Consider the following 14,265-nt stretch of genomic DNA (forward strand, 5'->3'; position numbering starts at 1 on the left):
TTAATTTTTCACAATATGTGTTAGTTGATTTGGAACAATTGAAAAATTAACGGGATCAAACTCAATGAGAGATCGGGTTCGGTTTCATCCATCTATTACAAAAGAAAGAAAAAAAAAAATCTCTTTTGCTTCTGTTTATTAAATTATTTAATTTCTTAAAATATTAATTTTTGTTACCTGAAGGCCCACAACATGTGAGGAAAATTTAAATACATTCGTACCGTCTTTTGTGGCACTGTTTATATATTTTTTTTTCTTATAAAATTTTAGCAGTTTTTGACGTAAAATTAATGCAAGTGTCACCTGTTATTTATTTCCATTTAGTCAAAGATGTGATTTGACCAACGTAGGGCCCACAGCACTCCTTTAAGTGCTAAATTAATATTTGGTGGTGCTAAATTAATTAAAATATTACACAGCTTTTATTTCCTTAAACCCCGCTCCTCATCCTAGAATGGAGATATCTATAATATAATATATTAATCTAATAATAGGGATAAATAATATATTTTGTTATCCTCCTTTAAGCCTTTACCAATGATACAACAAAATGTTGGTAATAAACAAATGAATTTTGAAGCAAGAAATAAACAAATGAATTGTACACCTTAATCGCTTGATCTAAAGAAAATTATCTCTAAAAATCGGTAAAAATAAATAAACAATAAATGTTTTGACATTTCGTGGCATATTTTTATAAAAATACACTTTCAAAGATGATATCTTCTTTTTAGGGTTAAAAAAAAGCTGATATCTTGTAGTTTCAAAAAAAAAAAAAGATTTATTTTTTTATTACAATCTTTTATATTTATATCTGTACTACAAAATTTGCACCTACCATGATTTAAAAAAAAAAAAAATATTTGCACCTACCAAATCCTAACAGTTACAGTCGGTTGAATATTTTTGTGTATAAGCTAGTTATTAATTAATAATCCTATATATCTAAAAAGAAAAACTAGTTAATTAATTAATGCGAGAAGTCTTTGGTTTTGAGATGTCGCCAGATTAATGGAAGAAAACAAAAGAAATGCGCGTTATGTGGAGACGTGCCGCCTTCTAATTAAAGTTATAAGCCAAATATATATTGCCACCTCATTCACTTCTAGTATTCTCTTTCTCTTTGTTTATTCCAGTTTAATTAATTAGCAGATTAAATAGATGGATATTTGCAATTGGGTATTTGGGTGGGACTAGTGGATGCTAATTAATTAGTAACATGCAGGGTAGTATAGCATCCGATCCAACAAGGCCTTAATTAATTAATATTCAGCTCTGTTTGTGTCTTGATTTGTTGTAATAAGAAGATTAGCTTATTTCTTGTCTCTTTTATTAAAATGTTAGAAAGGTGCATGACAAGATCGAACTGAAGCTGACTCAGCTAAAGTCAATTATATTAGGGTCGATCAACTATATATTTATGATCCGAACTTAAATTTTGTCTAGCTAGCTTTGATAGGGCTATGTACTGAAAGCTCTGTAAAATTATTATGAGCTGACGTACTAAGTTCACGTAATTAATAAGCTCAAATAGGAGGTCCGTTTGGAACAACCGTATCAGTATGAGAATCAAACCGTTTTAGCAGTCAGTGAGACAAGTCTAGTTCGAGTCATCCGTATGAGACCCAAACCGATTTACCATCCTATGAGCCCAGCCCATGTGAGACGACTGTACGATTTTTTGTTAGCGGTTTTCTTTTTACATACTAGATCCAGTATAATTAACTACTACTTGAAAAGCAAATTGTTTCATATGATGGACCTATTTTAAGGCATTTTTATTTTTATTTTTCTAGTGGTGCCTCAGTTCAAATGACATGCAAATTAAAATTTCCCTTGACATGCTAATTAAAATTTCCAAAGAGCCTGATTATTGAAAAGCAAAACTATGATATTAAATTTGAGGGAGGAAGTCAGTTTTTTACGCCTGTCAACTCAGAGAAATTAAATGAAATAACAGAAATAAACAGACGATTAAAAGGGAAAACGGCCAATTAATCGGAAAATACGGTCAATTAATCGTTTTCATCGCTAACAGACCTCCGTTAAGTGCATTCGTAACGGTTTGACTGTCACTACTGATTAAACGGTCGTTTAATCCACCATTACATCCGTTTTACAACAGTGCTTCATGCAACAGAAAATCTAGCACTTCAAATTTCATCCTAGTTTGGATGAGTGCGTATCCTCTGAGATATGTCATATTTTACGTGACCGACGTGTCCGTTGCCTATTCGGAGTGACATAGGGGGCGAGTATTATTTGAGCTTTGAGATTTGCTCATAACGTATTGCAACGGTTGAGATTTTCCATAAAGTCATGCAAAATATGAGATATCTCAGAGATGCTAATTCAGTCTGGATTTGACTCATACAGTGGAGGATTTTCTGTAACTTTAGATCCTGTAGCTGATCCTCAAGATGTTCGAAATGAAATTAAAAAAATAATTTCTTGACTCGGAACCCATGAGTCCAATCGAAAATTTTGAATCGGAATTATTGATCTCGATATTAACAATCTAACAAACACAACACTTGCTATTTTTCTACCTTCTTTTTTATTATTTTTTATGAATAAAAAAATATCAAGCAAATCTTTATTTGTCTGACAAACCTTCCAGTTCTTCTGACATTTTTGCTTAATAAATATGTTTTGATGAAAAAAAAGAGTATGAAACACGCATCTCATTTTTCAGATACTTTTTTTGTTTTGTTATTTTTAATTCTACCGAATATTATTTTATTGGCAAAGATTAAACTTTCATTCCTTTAGCCTTAAACTTTATTTTTAATTTTAATCATCCGTCGTCTTAAAAAACCTCCACCATTGAATTAAGAATTTAAGATCCATCATGTCACTGAAAAAAAAAAACAAGAATTCGATTAAGTCCCTCCATGATTAATCCAACCTATTTTTCACGTTAAATTTAACTACTTATCAATTTTTTTTATTATTCCCGAGGTACTTATTTTTGTCATCAAATGAAGGAGAAAATAATTAAAAAAATAATTAGTTCTCCACCCTTCATCAATTTTGTATTTTTTTTAATTCCGGAAAAAGTTCACTTCAAGTTAGTACAAAATAAAATAAAAAATGCAAACATATATTCTAGCGATAATCATTCTGTGGTCCAAAAAAAAAAATTTGCTGTCGTGCAAAAAATTATAACTTTCAGATGATTTCTTAAAGTTGAAGCAGAAGCATTTCATTAAGAAAAGAAAAGAAAAAAAAAAGATCATTAAATTGTAGCTCATGGGAAAATGAGACATGCCAAACACCACCAGAATACCAATTTTTACATTTTTTAGCTGCATTTGAAAGTGCATTTCATTAAAGTAGAACAAAAGAGATACCAGAATTCCTTATTAGGAGATCTGTAACCTCTCACCTAAAAAAATTAAAATTAAACTTGACAAGTTTTTCAGAATAATTCACAGATCTCAAGACACTCAATAAGTACTGTTTCTACAATGTTTTTTTCATCTGTGATTTGTTCAATGTCAACCATTAATAATGAAGTGTTTTGTACTCGAATCTTTTGCTTATTTTTAAACCTAATTCTGACCTAAATGCGATCCACAATTACTATAACTGAACCAACAACCGATTTGACTATTACCAGAACATGTTCGCATATACTTCCAAATTAATGTTTGAATTGGATCTGTGTTGAAAGTTGATTTTAAGTTCTCATAATGAAATGAGCGCCAGAAATTTCGATGGTCATGTGTAGGGCTGGCAAAAAAAATTCGAGGTTCGTGATTTGATTCGAGTTTGATTCGAGTTTAATTCAATTCAAAATAGATTCGAATTGAAACGAACCAAATCAGGTTCGATCGAAATAAGTTTGTGATTTTTTTGTGGTTTGTCATAAAATTACCGGCCATCCATTTACCTGATGAAATTAAAATCCAAGATAGAGAGTCATAATTTAACTTAGCCGACACTCCCTCGCTCTCAAATCTCAATAACCTAGTTCTCTCAACACCTCTCTCTAACTCACTCTCCCTTCAGCTCTAAAATCTAGCCGACACTCTTGTCGACTGGCTGTCTCTCCGGCTGTCACTCCTCTCTCCGGCTGTCACCCAAACCTAAGGTAAGTTCGGTTCGGTTCGGTTCGTTGCCACCCCTAGTCATGTGACTTCACCTCTGCTAATTGTTTGAACCAAAACTATCTGTTGACTATTTTTTATTTATTGAAAGTTTGACCAAAAAAAAAAATCTGTCAGTAACAAAATGATTTTAAATTGAGATGGATAGTATCTCATTGAATACAACAATAATATGCACACAATTTTCGATATAAAATCACATTATATATAATTTAATTAATAAGTTAAATTAGTCCGCATCCACATAATAATAAGTAAAATGTTCTAGCCCCAAGTCATCATACTCAAGTGCATTCTCTAACTAGTTTAATAGAAAAATCCTTTCAATTTTATCTAACTTTCATTTCTAGCAATCATATTCAAATTTTAAATTTTTTGTTTATAATATTTTACAATATTACTCGGAAGCATTTAAATTCTAAATCCGTGTAGTTTTAATTTCTAACTACTTTTGTCTTCAAGCTAAAAAAATATATATTTATTTTATCCACTCTTTTTTTTCCTCTGATAATTATCGTCTATTTTTCCGATGATCCATGATAAATTTTACGAATCTAAAAATACGAATATTTTCTACTCGATCTTCTCTTTTAAATGAGAACCATAAAGAAATACTTTTGAATTATTTTTGAAGTCGTTTTTTTTTTTAAGTAAAGTCCATGAGCAATTTAAATTTTCAAAATTTAAAACCTCCGTCTACAACTATTTAAACCTCTAATGTCACCATTTAAACTACTATGTTGAAGCGTTTTTACCTCTGATGCCGATCATATAGTATCATGTATTTAAACCTCTATATACAACTGTTAAAAGTAGTTGTATTAAACATTTAAATAGTTTCCATGTCAGGTTTAAAACATTGTTGGCTGAGGTTTAAAAGCTTAAGAATTTAAAGTGCTCATGGGCTTTACTTTCAAAAATAAAATAAAAACAATGACTTGAAAAAAAATCACAAGTATTTATTCATGAATCTCATTTGAAAAAAAAAATCGAATAAAAAACGTTTGTATTTTTATATTCGCAAAATCATTACAGATCGTCGAGAAAATGGACGAGAATGATCAGAGAAAAAAAAGAGTGGGTGAAACAAAACTTTTTTTTTTGACTTGAAAACAAAAGTAGTTAAAACTAACTAGATTTAGAATTTAAATTTTTGCAGATAGAGGTTTAAGTGCTTACGAGCATCATTGTAAAAAATTATAAACAGAGTTTTAAATACCTGGATTTGAATGCTGAAAATAAAATTTAGACATTAAATACTTGAGGGGTGCACTAACATATTTATTTGAGATGTAATTATGAGGCTTCTAATAATAAAACAATTTATGGAAGTTTTAGTTATTGTAAAATCCAATAAAATATGTGAAACAAATCACCATATATATGAAAAAAAATCAACGGACGAAAACACATGTGATGTGGCATAGTTAAGGAAATTAAAAAAAAAAAAACTTAAATTCTCCTTATAAATTATGAATCTCTTTCTAAATTATGAGCCCACAAATATTTTCTCTAATAAATTTCGGATGGTAAATCAAATAACGATCCTGAAGGGTGTAGGTGTAATTAAACAACATGCAACGCAGTAGACAATTGGTTAGGCTAATCACAGATCTGATTTAATGATTCGAGCCGCATATAATACCAGCATGTGCATCAGTGCATGAGTAAGTAGAAAACATGCAATTAATTAATTAAAAACTTGTGAGCTGTAATCATTACTATCATCATGCCGCAATTTGCGCTTGTTGGAACATCTCTTCTAAATTTTAATTATGTTATCTTGCTAACAAATGTTGTTCCCACTTAAATTCCAACCTTTATTTGCTATGCAATGCACAGAGCGGTCTATACTATCAATTCAATGAATTCATATTTCAATTTTTAAATTTGAAAGATATAGTTCTTCAACTTTTAAATTTGAAACATATAATTCAAACCAATCTTAATATGAAAATATACTTGAAGACAAAATTTTATATTATTTTAATTATTTTTTAAAATCGTTATATGAGGTAATTTTCTACTTATATAAAATAATAGTAGTAAAATTTTAAAAAAATTGTAAAAATTTGGCCTTTCATATGGAAATCATATTGAAGCGATTCAAATTGACTGTTTGAATTTTGATAAGAGAGATATGAGTCTCTATTAATACAAACATGTTATATAAATTAATTATGAACTAATATAATTGTTTTTTTTATATGGTTAAGATGTTGAAAAGAAAAGAAAAAATTGATTGAAACTTTTGGTATTGAAGTGGTTTAGATTGACTGTTTGAATTTTGATAAATGAGATATGAGTCTCTAGTGTGGACTAACATATGTGATGCGTAGCACCATAGTAATATTAGCAGATATAAATTAATTTTTTTTTTATAAATACTGTTTTATTATAATACCATATCAATCATTATTTTTATTTGTCAACAGTGTGTCACTCTATCTAATTTAAGAAATATACTCATATATATATATATATATGAGCTAGGCTACGGTGAGTTGCGAAGTAAAGCGACTATTTTACTTCACGCTCATATTTTGCGATTTTAAAGTTCAAAACGTCGATCCGAACCGTTCATCTTGTTCTTCATATTGAAATGTGCTTGGAGACCAAATTTTACAGTTTTTGAAATTATTTTACTATTTATTAAGCAATTTTGAAAGTCGCTGATCTGATGGTCCAGAAAATTTTACTGTTTTTTACTGTTCACAGCAAAACAGCAATTTTAAAAAATGCTTAATAAATAGTAAAAAAATTCCAAAAAATGTAAATTTTGGTCTCCAAGCACATTTTAATATGGATTAAATATCTAACGGTTCATATCGGTAATTTGGACTTTCAAAATAAAAATACAGCGTGAAGTAGAAACGCGTTTTACTTCGCAACTCACCGTAGACTACCTCTCTCTCTCTCTCTCTATATATATATATATATATATATGTTTATGAAAAAGATTTGATAAATCTCATTATGTCATCTTTTCAATGAATACTGGTCTCAGGCCATTTGTAGTACTATAACAACCTACCTTCGGATGCACTTTGCAACTTGTCACTACCCTCTTCTTTTTATTTTGAGAAAGAGAAAAATACTCATACATATATGCTTCATATAAAAGATTTCATAAATCTCATTATGTCATATTATTCATAAAGATTGTTCCCACTGTAACACTCTAACAACCTATCTTGTAACCAACATTTCGATTGTCTATCTCTATGTTTTGTTTCCAGAGAAGTACTACATATGCACAAAAAGTTCGTAACTTATGATTCGATTGAGTTCGATTCGAAAAAAATTCAGTTCGAAATGAATCCAACCAACTCGGTTCTGAAACGAATCAAACCCAGTTGGGTTCGAAATAGGTTCGAATCGAATTCGAATTGAGTCTGACTCAGTTCGAAACTAGAGGTGCTACTTTTACCCGATTACCCGGATCCGATCCGGAACCGACCCGGATCCGATTAATTTGGATAGGGTATGGTTTAAAAAATATAACCGATTAAATTATGGATATGGGTACAAAATTAATAATTTAATATCCGACCCGGATCCGAACCGGAACCGATACTGTAATGGGTAGGATATGGGTATCATTTAATTATCCGACCCATAACCGGACCCGACCCGATACCCGTATAAATACCTGATAAAATATATATTAATAACTCTGCATCAAGTTTTTGTGTTAGATAATATATTTCAGGTGAGCTATAATTTGATAAAACTTAACCAAATTTATACTACTGTTTTACACTACCCTTTAATTACATCCTTAACTAGCCCTTTAATTACGCCCTTTAATTTTTGTTCTATATTATACACATGTGACACATGACACATGATTGTCAAATTTATTCTTCTATAACCAGCTTATTTTATACCTTTTTTCTTCTATTACATTCAATTCATAGATTTTTTTTGAATTATAGAAAAGGAAATCATCATCTCTAATATTTTACTTTCTAAAAATTATATCTCCTCCATCCTCCTGAATTCAAAAGCTATTAACAAAAAACTGAATTCAATATTTTTTGTTACACCATGAGTACTCCAAACAACCAACAACCAACTAATAATTTAGAATTATTATTTTTATTTTGCTATGTAGCATGATATATTTTATTATTTATAAACATGATTAATAGTATAATTTTTATTTTGCAGTAGTTTTTAATTTATATTGTAATGATTTATTATATGAGATGTTTAAGAAATTATAATTATATTTAAATGTAAATAATTTCTCGAATACTTTGGAGTTGTGACCTATACCCGCTCTGGATCCGGAACCGCCCCGTATCCGAACCAAACCCGATAATCCACAAACAAGTTACGGGTATCTATCTACCCGGAACCGAAAGACTGGACCCGAAATATCTACGGGTAGATAGGTATCCGGATCCGGACCCGACCCGATTTGAAACAAATAAGTATATGGATCGAAATTTGGACCCGAATACTTTTAGGGTCCGGGTCCAAATATAATAGTATCCCGACCCGACCCGACCCGATAGCACCTCTATTCGAAACTTTTCCTTTTAGTTCTAAACGCTCTTATATAGTAATCGCATGCTTAATAAACAAACAAAAGTTCATGAATCTCTACTTACTTTTTGTAATTAATTACAAGTGGTCAACGGTACTGTGAGTAATCGCATGCGGCGGCCATGTTCAAGGCCTTATTTAGTAATCAGACAAAAAAAAATTAGAAAATTATATGCAATCACGCACAATATTACTGATTTCATGTAAAAAAAATGTAAAAGTATAATATTGGGAACCCCAAAGTTAGTGTTTAGATCTATTAATACGAATTAAATCATTGTTTTAATCTGGCACAAATTTTAAAATGATCACATACATTAAAATGATCACAACGGAAAAATATTGTTTTCCTTTTCCTTTTCCTTTTCCTTTTCCTTTTACCTTTATTAAGAAAAAGGAAGGTATATGATGAACATGATGGGTCTCTAGCTCCTGGTCTGGTCCCCTGCTATTTTATTAATTTAATTATGAGTAAAATAATTGCATCCTTATCTTGCAAAACTCTATTAAAAATTATGCATTGCTCAGAGTATATACTTTTGAGATGATGATAATGTATTTTAATTACTGGCCCCAAAACCTCAGTTGTGTCTTAGGAAGTTTCTATGGTTGTGTAAAAGGATATGTGATGTATGATAGAAATCATTTTTTAACTTATTTCCAATGTTGGATAGAAATCTTTTTTTTTTCTTGAATGAAATATCCAAAGAAATGTATATATCGAATTAATTATTTTGAAGGAATAAAATATTTGCTTACTATTAACTTCAAATACGACCTTCAATCAAAATTAGTCAAATTGGGCATATCTCTATTCTTATATTAAGCATATAAATGTTCTGATTTGCCAATGATTTTAATTAAAAGATAAAATTTCGGATTGAATATCAGTCCTCCAATTAAATATTATGATTATATACATCTCTTTTTATGTCTTTTTTCCGTGTAGAAGACTAAATTTATTTAGATACGTACTCGCCTTACATACTGATTTCTACATGGAAATTGCATCATCTTTTATGTATGATCCTGATTACTTTATATTTTTTAAATGTCATTTGAGAAAATATTTGAATTTATTGATAATTAATTTTTTATGTTTTTATTTCTTCTATTTCTTATATCATATAAGGAATGTTACGTGTAGATGCTATGTATATGTCATTTAAAAATTATTATAAATCATTTAGTTCAAATTTTTTTTATAAAAATATATCATTTTGTATGACATTTTTTTTTTCATTTGTAATATGTCTTCATGCCAATACTAGTATCAAAATTAAGAGTCAACTTCTTTTTAGAATGAAATGAAACTCAAATGTTCTCAAATCAAAGATTTTTCATGAAATATAAAATGTATTTTCAATGCTCAAAATATGTGTCGTGCTCTTCCAAATTTTAAGATTGAAGAAACTATAACATAACAGATATAATTAGTTACTTAGAACTCAACAAAAAAAGATATATAATAATACAACCAACTGTTATAAGTTATAACAATAACAGTAATAAAGAGGAGCCATATCTTGTAATCCACCAAATTTAATGGATTGTATACCATCATATATGGTATATATCTCTCTAGCTGTCCCAATAATATGCATACCACTAATAAAATAAATAATATATGTGCACTCATTAACATCGAATAATCTGTCCTTTTATATATATTCTTTTATTAAAACAAATCGGTGAAATGACGAAGCTTTCTTTGCATGCAGGCATGCAGCCAACAACTACCAACAAAATCTCGAGCTTTTCCGAGATAATCATGTAATATGACCCACTTGCATGCATGTCGAAACACAAAATTTACCGAGTGCTGAAGAAGTATTAAACAGATTAAGTTTATCTATATTTTTTTTTTTCAGTTTCATATTTTTATACTCATTATATGACTCTTAAAAAGAATATGGCATGCCATCCATCACTTTGAAAAAGCAAAAGTTATAAGTTTGAACTCAAAATATAATTTCAATTTCAAGTGCTCTTATACCGTGAATTAAGCCAAACAACATAATATTTTCCCCAAATAATTACGCAATTACGAAATATTGAATCAAACATGTTGGACGTTTGTCCTCCATAAGAATGGTTATGTTTTAATGAGTGTTGTATATAATGCACGGTTTGTGTTCGTCAGACGAACATAGTACTGTCAAGTGATTAATCGAGAATAATTGATCATAAGCGGGAATAATTGATCGATTAGTTGTGAAAATTTGTAACGGTTTGATCGCTACCAACAACTAATTGGCCTATTAATCGGCCTAAACAGCCGTTTTTTACAACACTGGTTTTAATGTCCGTAAACAACGCAATTTGATTACAAATCATCAAATATTTTATTAATCGGTCTAAACGGCTATTTTTTTACAACACTGATTTTAATGTATGTAAACAAGGCAATTTGATTACAAGTCATCAAATATTTTTAACAGTTTATATCAATTTTGAACCAACATTAAATTTAATTATACGACTAGAAAATAATTTAGTTTGGAATTAATAGATGTAATCAATATGTCTATATATATTGTCTCAATTTAATACATCCCAAAATTTTCTCTAACAATTATTTATTTTCCCGGAGCGAAGTCTATAAAACAATCCTAAGTATAACATCATAAGGGATAAATGAAGTCAATTTCAGTTCCATGGACAACTTAGAAGCATTGCATGTATAGCTAAATATATATATTTGGAATACTTTAAAAATAAAATAGAATAATTTTATAAGCATCAAATATTTGTGTTTATGGTGCATTGAAAACTATGTTGCAACCAATGTTTGAAATTTTTCCATAAAATTAAAATGAGTAAATATTTTAACATAGTAGTTTTCGCTTCATACAGCACACAAACCGTATGCGTCTTTGTTTTGATTCTAGAGCCCGTGTGCTGCATGAAGCCAAAATAGCTCTGTTAAAATCTTTACCCGAAAAAATTTGGGATCTATTAATTGCCGACGCGATTGTTTAGGCATAATTAAAGGGGTATGTTTGATATAATTGAAGTTGAAGGATACCAAATTTGCAATTATTTTGATAATGACATTTATATTCCTAAATTGAATAATTCAAATTTTAGATGCATCATAGTATTGGATGTGCACTACTACAAAAAAAAAACTCTTTTATATCGGTTAGAATCGCGTTGCGCCATCGGGGTCCGATCCGATGCATATCGCCCCGATAGAAAATCCACAGACATAGGCCATCGGCGAAAATCGATGGCGTTAAGCACCAACGCCATCTATTGAGAGATTAGGGACTGATGGGAGTAATAGTTTTTCGGTCGTTAAGTAAGTTGTTTAATGTAGAACACCATCGGATCTACTTTGTAATGAACCGATGGCGATCCTACATACGGCGGATATTTAACGCCGCTAAGGGTCTAATGCCATCTTGTGCGCGCGGTTGTTCGAACCAATGGTAGATGTCACTTACGCCATCTGTTACTAACTAATTTTGAGCCGTTGGTAATAATTTATGACAATATATATTTTTTAATTGTGCTTTCATATATATATATATATATATATATAGAGTACGGCTAACGCGCTTCCTCTAGCATATGAGCCGAAATGCTTCCGGTGGAAAGTTGAAATTTCAAAATCCAAAAAGTCGATCTGAACCGTTCATCTTCTTCTCCATATTAATATCTGTTTGGAGACCAAATTTTACATTTTTCTGAAATTTTTTACTATTTATTAAGCCACTTTGAAAATTGCTGATCCAACGGTGGCTTACCAAACAGTAAAAATCAGAATCTACCGTTGGATCAGCGATTTTCAAAATGGCTTAATAAATAGTAAAAAATTTCAGAAAAATGTAAAATTTGGTCTCCAAGCAGATATTAATATGGAGAAGAAGATGAACGGTTCAGATCGACTTTTTGGATTTTGAAATTTCAACTTTCCACCGGAAGCATTTCGGTCCATATGCTAGAGGAAGCGCGTTAGCCGTACTCTATATATATATATAGAGGTTGGCTAAGATCAAAGTGGTAGTTCCTGAGCTTTGGTGCTACCAATTCATTTTTCAATTTTCAAAGTTCAAAACGTCGATCCGAACCGTTCAAGTCAATCTCTATATTAAAATATGCTTGGAGACCAAATTTTACATTTTTTTGAATTTTTTTACTATTTATTAAGCCACTTTGAAAATCGCTGATCCAACGGTGGCTTAACAAAATAGTAAAATCAAAAAGCCACCGTTGGATCAGCGATTTTCAAAGTGGCTTAATAAATAGTAAAAAAAATTCAGAAAAATGTAAAATTTGGTCTCCAAGCATATTTTAATATAGAGATTGACTTGAACGGTTCAGATCGACGTTTTGAACTTTGAAAATTGAAAAACAAATTGGTAGCACCAAAGTTTAGGAACTACCACTTTGATCTTAGCCAACCTCTCTCTCTCTCTCTATATATATATATATATATCCATCCATTTATATTAAAAACACGCAATAGTAGGTACCAATCAACAAATAATATAAAACCATGCAAGCTTATATGAATAGAAAATTAATATAAATAAAAACAACCAATTGTATCATATATATAATTAATACATGGAAGTTGTATTCAACTCATACAAGGGTAGTTATAAAATTAAGGACCCCCTACCTAGATATCACTGATAACAAAATCCAAAACGGGGTTGCAGTTCCTAAACAGACACATATTAATCATCATCACTAATAACAAAATCCAAACATATTCTCTCTGTTGCCCTGTGTTTTTATTCATATTTTGAAATGCAAGATTGGATCATAGAGAGTTGTCCAAAGCTGACAAAGCTTGAACTAGTATAACATCAGTCTTGTGTAAGTTTCCAAATACATAGCGCTTCTGTTCATTTTTAATTTGCTGTTTACATTAAGTAAAGATCATAAGTAATCTAGCTAGCTAGTTATATATCAACTTATCAACTATTTGTTGCAATCATGTGATAATGATTATGAAGAATGGGAAAAAACTTTAGTTCCAGTCCCGATGGTTGAAGCATCTGACAGAAGAGATCTCCAAAGGGTTGAGGTTAAGTTTTGGTGGTTTGATACCATGGTGAAATAAGCGATTCAGTATCTTATGTTGGGTAAAGGAGAATTGAGAAACTTTAGGCACTATGCTTTAGTTGTCAGTCGTATAATACCTCGTGATCCGAACAATTGTGACGTACGTCGTATACATTTAAGTACAATGAGGGGGTTATATGGAAGCAGCATGGCGATTTCAAGCATGATGTTTGACCGTTATTGCCCGGATGATGGTTTTATTATGAAGTCAATTGATTTGTACTTGTGAAGGAGGAGGATGTTTTTTGTTATTAGTGATCGATATACCTCAGCCCCCAATGTGTGTGACTTATGAACATTTGGATAGGTTTAATTATCTTTTGGTAGTAAATGCATCATGTCCAGCTGATCACATATATCCTGATTAGTGTGCTGTGATTTGTTGTTTATTTGCTAAATTAACTTGGATGTATGGATGAACAACATATTTTTGTGTATGCATGGATGTATGTATAATTAATTTGGATGTTTTGTAATTAATATATGCATATGTTTAATTTAACTTTCTTGCATGTATAGT

Source organism: Carex rostrata, chromosome 17 (assembly GCF_964058835.1).
Source record: "Carex rostrata chromosome 17, lpCarRost1.2, whole genome shotgun sequence".
In the NCBI taxonomy this organism is placed as follows: Eukaryota; Viridiplantae; Streptophyta; class Magnoliopsida; order Poales; family Cyperaceae; genus Carex; species Carex rostrata.